This window comes from Podarcis filfolensis (assembly GCF_964270895.1).
Source record: "Podarcis filfolensis genome assembly, chromosome: 3".
NCBI classification, from domain to species: Eukaryota; Metazoa; Chordata; class Lepidosauria; order Squamata; family Lacertidae; genus Podarcis; species Podarcis filfolensis.
Window position 1 is genome coordinate 113,604,236 of NC_139606.1, and position 9,134 is coordinate 113,613,369.

Here is a 9,134-nt window from a genome sequence, read left to right on the forward strand (position 1 = left end):
CATGAGCAAGAAGGCCCTCTGTCGGGTTCCCTGTTACCTCAATTCTCACAGTGAGGGAAGTGCCAGAAGACCCTTGGAGCTGGATCTCAGTGTCCAGGCTGCATGATGGGGGGGGGGTGGAGACGCTCCTTCAGGGGTACAGGGCCAAGGCCATTTAGTAGCCCACGATAGCAAATTATGGAGAAGGGAGATAAAAGAGGACTCAAAAAAGGCTATGAGTAATGCAGCCCCCGTTGGAAGAGTGCCAAAAATGTTATACACTGTAGTACCACCAACACACCTTCAAGCTGGGAAGTGGGCATCAAGGATGTGAGGGCTATTTAGACAGACAGACAGACAGACAGACAGACAGATAGATAGATAGATAGATAGACAGACAGATGTGCAACATTCAACATGAATTGGAGGTGGCTCAGAACATTGATAGGAAGGGGATTGGGGGATACAATTAGCATTATTTCTCATGTGCAGGCAGGGGGGGCTCCACAGCTCTATGCCTCTCAGTCTTGCCTGAAGTGAAATTTTAGGGTCATGGGGAAGCAAAACACAGCTGCGGATATTCTGAGGGAAGCTAAACACGTTTTTGATAAGATAAGCAACATTTCTTGGTGAGAGATTGCATGTTTCTAAACTTTCTTTACACACCACAGACCTTCCAAAGGGCCTCAGAGATCACAATGGAATGTAAGGAAGGGACACAAGCTGCATTCAAACCCTTGCAGTTCAGACCTGTTGGTGTTGTTTTACTGCAATCTATCTACATTCCATTTTTCATCTAGAGAGGAAACTCAAAGTGGATTGCCGCCATGCATGTATTATATGAACATAACCACAGATCATTAAACTCTAGGATTCATCAGCCAGCAAGGTGTGATTTGATGCAACTCCACACTGCTACATTTTCAATGAGTTGGGACTAGAAAAGGAAGTCTGGACCTTCTGCCTTGGTCCAAAAGATCAAAACAACAACCTGTTTTTTGGGAGGGACGGGACGGGACTGGGACTCCTGCCTGGCTATGTAAGCTTTTCTCCTCATTCCTCATCCTAGAACACTGCAGATGCAATATAGACAGTGTGGAGAACGAACTCTTGCCAAAAGTAACATTGAGCATCATGAAGAAGACCAGAAGTCTGACATTTGACAGTTTGCTGCAACGCTTTATTTTTTATTTTTTTTCCAGATAAATACAAACTTGACTTCCTTGGACTACATAAATTATGTGTGACTGGTGAAAGCAATCCTCTGTCAACCACTCCATGTGAAAGTACATTCTAATGCCTTCAATGGGTGAAAGATTATCTGAGAAACTGCGTGACAAGTTACCGGTTAAAGGGCTTGCCTGTCCTGGCTATTGAAAAAGTGGTTGTCAAATCTCGATCTGAAGAACGCTGCTGACAGATTGGCTTTGGCTCACAACAGCAGATGTTCCCCACTTCAATAAGCTAAATAAATGCATCACAAACACAGATCCTATTGTATAAATTGATATGTATCCTATGTGCCCCCCCTCAAATCCACCAATAATAGTCCTTGCCATATTCTCGCTGCCTGCTAAAGCAATCTATTGTTTCTAAATTAGCCTTCCACAACTGGGTGCCCTCCAAATGCTTTTGACTACAATTCCCATCACCCCTGAACATTGGCTGGGGCCAATGAGAATTCCAATCCAACATCTGCAGGGCCAGAGGTTCCCCACACCTGGTCTTCCTCAATGTGGAATAGAAATACCAGGGGCAAGGCTAAAAAGGATAAGAGCCACATATACATGGGGATTTATTATTCCACAGTTAGAATTGGAAGCTGTGAGTTTGTGGCCACATGGGTTGTAGCCTATGAGTCCAGTTTGATAGCTGCTTCTAGTCATCTGATGATGCTAGGATATTTGTCCACTGTTAAGGTAACCCCTTCTGTCCACTTGAGGGGGGGCGTGTGGGCGTTATGAATGTGGCACAAATATCTCCATCAGGTAAACCGCTAATTTCCAAGGAGGAGTCACTTGTTCCCCCAGATGCATCTGGAGCCAGGAGAGAGTGAGGTAATGGGCAAGTAAAAGTCAGTCGGTCACGACACCCTGGTCGTCAACAGAGCACATTTCCACAGCAGCAGCTGCTCCTTTTGTCTCCTTCCAGTGGAGCCCAACTGGCCTAAAATTTAATTTAATCTGCTGTAAAACCCAAGTGTCAAGCACTTAGGTGGCAGCTAAAAGCACCACTCTCAGAGAACTGAGTGACACTTACTAATAATAGCCTGTACATTAAGAGACTAGGAGCGGACATTTTGTCTAACCAAAGAATATCTCGTGCATGGGAACTGATAAGTCTTGGCCAGTCCCAGTTTCTCAGGCTGCAGACAGAGCATTTTGGGGGAAGCCCACCCGGGCTCTTTATGTGATTAGCTGTGCTAATACCCACCAGTGACCTCCCTTTCAGGCTGGGAGGCAACAATGGGCCTGGCTTTTGTTAGCAGAAGAACAAAATGCCACCTTTTTACAGCCCTGCAATCATTGCACTCATCCCTTTTCATCTTTTTCAAAGATACGCCCTTCCTTGCCAGCAAAGTTGCTTAACCCTTCGCTGGACATGGTTTCACATCTTCTTCACTTATTCTCTTTTCAAAATGAACATTTTCTCCATGGTCAACTGGCTGACTGCATTGAAAAAGCCATGGCTGGAGAGTCTGGGGTGGTGGTAGAAGTGTAAAAATATGGAATGATTATGCAAACACTGACTGGTCAACCAACATGTTATGATTGCTAAAAGGAAAACTTAGCACCAAGGACTCCATGTGACCCTGAGGCTTTCCTATCTGGCTTCAAATGTGCCCCCAATCCCAAGAAAGCCACTCTACAACACATCCACTTTAGCTAATTTATCCTGCACTCACACTGAAACATGGGCAAATGGCTCTTTAACTCCTTCCTCCCCAGTATGAACAACAAAAGAGGTTTTAGTAGAGGCCTCCCGTTATTCTGAACTTCAGCTGCTCAGTCCAAGGAAACAGTCAAAGAGCTCTTTACGTACATATAAAGGATGGACCTCCACTACTATTCACACTGGGGAAGTTTCAAAAGTCTTTGGGTTATATTTTGGGAAAGAGAGCTGAGGTTACAATATGTTGGTAAAGGAGCACTGAATAAGTTGCTCAATTGACAGAAACCAATGCTGCTGGTGTACTTTAGCCCTTGCTGACTAATTAAAGGGGGTGGGTATTTCCACATAAGAAGGCCCTGGGGCTGCATTCAAGTTGTTATAGGGTTCACAGTATGTGTTCAGTAGGAGCTGGAGATAACAAACCTTGTCAGTGCCAGTATTATAACTGGTTAAAAACACACACACACCTCAATCTAATTAGGAATTACTGAACTGGATACTGTCCCCCCACCACACAAATAAAATTTTGATCTTTTTCCCGCAGTTGAGTCTCATGGAAGAAAGAAATGAAATGAAAACGAAAGGGAAAACTGCTAAGGGAGATGGTAGACTCAAAATATATCCAATGAATTGTTTTTTAATTGACTACATTATGCCTTATAAGCTTATAGTAATTTCTGATAATTGTATTCTGCAGTTGTTGTTTTAAGAAAAGCATTGTGGCACTGCTAGGGATAGGCACATCTGTCACTTTCATTTTCTCTCGGTTTCTCATTTTTTCAATCTTAGATTCAGTTCTCCACATTTCCACATCACAATTTAAAAAAAAAAAATCCTTATGGAGGCTCTTCAGAATTTCAGTGCGAATTTCTCCAAATATACACATTTTTGCTAGCAATTTATAGTGCATTTCTGTATGCTATTTTTCACTAATATATGCATCTTTATGCACACTTTACCTAGCATGTGCATTTGTGTGCACATTACTTGGTGGGAGAACTGTACTGCAATACTGGAGAAGCGAGAATTTCAAAGAACTCAACGAAATGTCTCTCCCATCCCTAAACACTACCAATAATGAAATAATTTTCTTCAGCAGTAGTAGACCCCAATTCTTATACACATTAAAGGGCTGCATTGAACCCCCAGGTCACCAACTGGTTACCCTGATCATAGGGGCATGTGTGGGCCCCAAGAGCTCATAAAGTGAGCTAAAGAGAAATTCCCCGCCACTGGATTACAAGATTAAAAGAATAAGACTCCAGTTCTTACTTGAACATCTGAACTCCAGTCAAGGATAAAACCCAGAGCTTCTGTGTTGTTATTTTTTTATTCCTAGCTGGCATTTCCCTTCTAAGGACTCGTAAGTCAGTGTTGTGGGGAAGCTGGACGGAATCCGTCCTCCAAGTGTGTCTTGGACACACAGCTGACTGGATGTGTCAGTTATGTTCCAAATGGGTTTTTGCAGGTCAAGATTCTGTCGGCAGTGAGAGCACACGCTATTTTTAGACAGGATAAGGTCACAGCGCTTTTAGAGACAGTGAGGTCTGCAATAAAACCTATTGATCAGACTCTGGAACTGCTGCTCCAGAGAGACATGTAGATTGAAACAGAAATTGCCTGGCCGTTTTCTCCACAGACTCGGCGGATAAAAGCTTGTTGGTCTTAACATCTTTCAGGACACACACACACACAAAAGAATCAGCCACACACATATTCTTTTGGTCCACTTAACCAGATGCAAGAAGCAGGAAAAAAAGAAGAGGGGAAGAGGGCAGTAGGAATGGAGAGGGAAAAGACAAGAGATTTAGAAAATGTTGTGGTCTTGAGCTGAGCACCCAAGCATGGCTTGGTTCAACAGCAACAAGTGGAGCCATAACTCAGACACCAAGGCCAATGAACGCAAAACACTGCTCAAAAAGAGAGCACTGGTTCATCAGCAGCCTGCTAACACGCACAATCCCTCTGTCTGTCACATCTCCGTACCTTTGGACTAAGTCACTGTCATTGGACAAGCAATCAGAAGGTAAAAACTGCCACTCAAAGTCCATCGAGCCCCACAGCCTGCTTCCAAAAAAAGAAGGAAAAGGAAAGTACTGTAAAAGAGAGTATAAAACAAAGAAAAAGCAGTTTACAATCACACAGTTGTGTGCAGTCCATCCATCTCTTACATTACAACTCCCTAAAGTTAACATTGGATTATGATAAAAGTTCTTATACCTGTAGGACTTTCTAGGCAAACAGTAACATTTCTCCACATTTCCTTCTGGTTTGCTGTATGTGACACCCAACTAAACATCAGAACCAGGCCAGTATCTTTTCTTAATTTAGGAAGATTTGCAGTGTACATCAAACACCAAAATGCAGAAACCTGAATTAGTCTGCTATAAGCCTTAGCCGGATATTATTAATTTATAATATGCAAAATGGACACTGACTATCTCTTGGCCTTGTCTACATCAGGTGGCACTGATAGTGAATACTGTGGATGGATGAATGAATGAAGGCCAAACAACCAGCATACTAAAACCAGAATTTTTGTATAGTTCTTTACAAAAATGATAAAAACAGAGTGGAATTTAACTATCAATATACCAATCAAGTAGACTTAAAGTGTGTATTCAGGGAATAAGAATAGTAAATACTAATGTTTAATCCAACCCTACGTCACAAGGTTCCTGTAAGGAGAAAGAAAAGGAAGAACCATCTACACCCCCACTGTGAGCTCCTTGGAAGAGAACAAAAACAGGGGTGGGGAACTGAATCTGGCAATCCCCCAATGACCACTTATGGCAGTGGGGTAGGACTACCCACCTATCAATCAGCTGGATTCAGTAAAATGTTAGAATTTAAGCAACCCCCCCAAATTCTTGAGTCTAATGGGGGATGGAGTTTAACGTAGTTTTTCCGTGTTCAGGAAACCGCCTGGCAGAAGAGCCATCAAGAAGTAATTACTGGAATGGCTGAGCCATTAAGAACGGTCAATGACTCTGGACTGGACAGAAAATGGGCAAAGCCCCTCCCAGAGGTGAGAGATGGTAGAAACAAAAGCCCAAATTTTCAGGAGGGAGGGGCAGAATTGCAGTGGGCAACGAGGTAAGCAAATAGGAAAAAAGTGTCACTTTTGCAAGCTGAAGGAGGGGGCATGAGGCGGGCAGTCTAGTTTATGCTACAGAGAGGGTCAGACATGATGTTTGGGGTCTCTTGGAATCCGAGGCTGCAGCAATGGAAGGAACAGGATCTTCTCAGGATGCGAATGCTCTGCACTCTCCCCATCTAGGTTCAGGTTGTATATATGTGTAAATAAACCATATATCATACAGACACCGGAGTCTCTGCTGTATCTCTTTGTTCCAAAAGGAAACACAAACCCTGGTAAATGTGCCTGGTACCCCAGGAATCTCCCATCACTCAAAGCTTGTGGCTGTGTGTAACACTATCATTATTCTATAAGTTAGACACTTGTTTAAACAAACTAGTAAGTTAAATAAATATAATACCTCTGGTTTTGACTCAATCCAAGGAGGAGATTTGAGCAAAAATCCATAACACAACAAATTCCTAGTGCCATAAAAGTCAGCCATCGATAATCTTCAACTTTTAAGTCAATGACCCACTCCCAAACACCTCACCATTATGCAAGGCACTTTCCCGTTTAGAAGGCGATTTTCGCAACCTTGGGAGGAGGGGAGAGAGAGAGTGGGAAAGTGAAGTGCATCTTTATTTATCATCTATTCTGCTCTTCCAGCTTAGTTCACAAACCAAATATGCCACAGTAAACATAATCCATATATCAAACGGAGACACGGCTGACCCCATTAGCTACTCAAGGCTGTCCTAGTAAGAATGGTTGACCGTACACGGACAATAGAGTCGCTAGGACAGTTAGACAATAATGCGAAGAACCATAATTATAATCATAATAATTTTTAAAAGAGGAAAGGAGAAAGGCTACATAGGGGAAACTCTCAGATTCATCTTTGAATGCAATGTTCTTTGAATAGCTTCCATTTTGGATTTTATCTATGGACAATAACATTATCTGAACTCAACAGCTCATGAAATAATACAATACGTACAAATTAAAGCATGCAGCACCATTACCCGCTTTAGCTGACATTCCATGCAGGTATGAAATTTTTCTTTTACTTTTTTTTAGTAGGCATGATAGGATGAAAAATCTGAATGGGGAATTAGTTATACGTCAAGTGAAGTTACAAATGCAGGGACAACAACAACAACCATGCATTTCAGCTGAAAGCAACACAATGAAAGAAAAAATAAACAGCCTCAGCTATTCAAAAATATACATTCTGAAAAGTATTCCCTTACTAAGAAGGCAAGACCTCCATTCCTAGGGCAATTTCTATTGCCTTCACTGACTTTTTTCTTCACTGATTTGTTTTTTGCACTGTATTATCAACATCAATAAAAGTCTCCGTTTCCTAATTTATTTTGCTGTTCCAAATTTCTCCAATTTTATTTTAACTTAAAAAAAAAAGAAAAGAGAGAGAGAGAGAGAGAGAGAGAGAGAGAGAGAGAGAGAGAGAGAGAGAGAAAGCAAACAACAATTTGGTTTCCTCCAGACTGACGTTTGTTCTTTAAAGAAAATGGCAGGGCAAAGGCAAAACCGCTTGAGCCCGTGCCTAGAAAGCACCTGACAAATGGAAGTGTGGACAAAGTAAATATGATAGAAAACATAAGAGAAATATTGTCGGGAAGAAGTTAAGTACATATGTGGGTAAGTGGGCCAGTAAATTGACAAATCACAGCTGCTAAGACTGTGACGTGCTTGTGAGATAGTTTTATTGTTTATTACTTATTAAATTTATATACCTCCCTTCTTCCGAAGATCTCAGGGCTGTTCACAAGACAAAAAAAAATACAGGATAAAAGTACAAAATAAATAGTTGAAACAAAAACAAAATGAAAACATAACACACACACCCCACCAACAATGTTTTGCCATAATATTTTACCAGAACATTCCTATTCTGCATTTGCAAGTGGTTGAAAAGGCACACTGCTATAGCTAAGGGCCTTCTTGGTAGTGGCGCCAGCCCTTTGGAACACCCTCCCATCAGATGTCAAGGAAATAAACAACTATCTGACTTTTAGAAGACATCTGAAGGCAGCCTTGTTTTGTTGTTCAGACGTGTCCGACTCTTCGTGACCCCATGGACCAGAGCACGCCAGGCACTCCTGTCTTCCACTGCCTCCTGCAGTTTGGTCAAACTCATGCTGGTAGCTTCAAGAACACTGTCCAACCATCTCGCCCTCTGTCGTCCCCTTCTCCTTGTGCCCTCCATCTTTCCCAACATCAGGGTCTTTTCCAGGCAGTCTTCTCTTCTCATGAGGTGGCCAAAGTATTAGAGCCTCAGCTTCAGGATCTGTCCTTCCAGTGAGCACTCAGGGCTGATTTCCTTCAGAATGGATAGGTTTGATCTTCTTGCAGTCCATGGGACTCTCAAGAGTCTCCTCCAGCACCATAATTCAAAAGCATCCATTCTTCGGCAATCAGCCTTCTTTATGGTCCAGCTCTCACTTCTATACATCACTACTGGGAAAAGCATAGCTTTAACTATACGGACCTTTGTTTGCAAGGTGATGTCTCTGCTTTTTAAGATGCTGTCTAGGTTTGTCATTGCTTTTCTCCCAAAGAAGCAGGCATATTTTAATTTCGTGACTGCTGTCACCATCTGCAGTGATCGTGGAGCCCAAAAAAGTAAAATCTCTCACTGCCTCCATTTCTTCCCCTTCTATTTGCCAGGAGGTGATGGGACTAGTGGCCATTATCTTAGTTTTTTTAATGTTGAGCTTCAGACCATATTTTGCGCTCTCCTCTTTCACCCTCATTAAAAGGTTCTTTAATTCCTCCTCACTTTCTGCCATCAAGGTTGTGTCATCTGCGTATCTGAGGTTGTTGATATTTCTTCCGGCAATCTTAATTCCGGCTTGGGATTCATCCAGCCAAGCCTTTCGCATGGTGAATTCTGCATGTAAGTTAAATTAACAGGGAGACAATATACAGCCTTGTCGTACTTCTTTCCCAGTTTTGAACCAATCAGTTGTTCCATATCCAGTTCTAACTGTAGCTTCTTGTCCCACACAGAGATTTCTCAGAAGACAGTAATCAGGCACTCCCATTTCTTTAAGAACTTGCCATAGTTTGCTGTGGTCGACACAGTCAAAGGCTTTTGCATAGTCAATGAAGCAGAAGTAGATGTTTTTCTGGAACTCTCTAGCTTTTTCTCCATAATCCA

General features: G+C 42.2%; 1 protein-coding gene and 1 long non-coding RNA gene across 4 annotated transcripts in view; both read right to left on the reverse strand.

Moving 5' to 3' along the window:
* The window catches only part of LOC310758873, a 536,128-nt gene that overhangs the window by 277,122 nt on the left and 249,872 nt on the right, over nucleotides 1-9,134 (reverse strand). The gene's annotated exons all lie outside the window — the stretch shown is intronic.
* The window catches only part of BCL11A (BCL11 transcription factor A), a 247,539-nt gene that overhangs the window by 98,799 nt on the left and 139,606 nt on the right, over nucleotides 1-9,134 (reverse strand). The window lies entirely within an intron of this gene.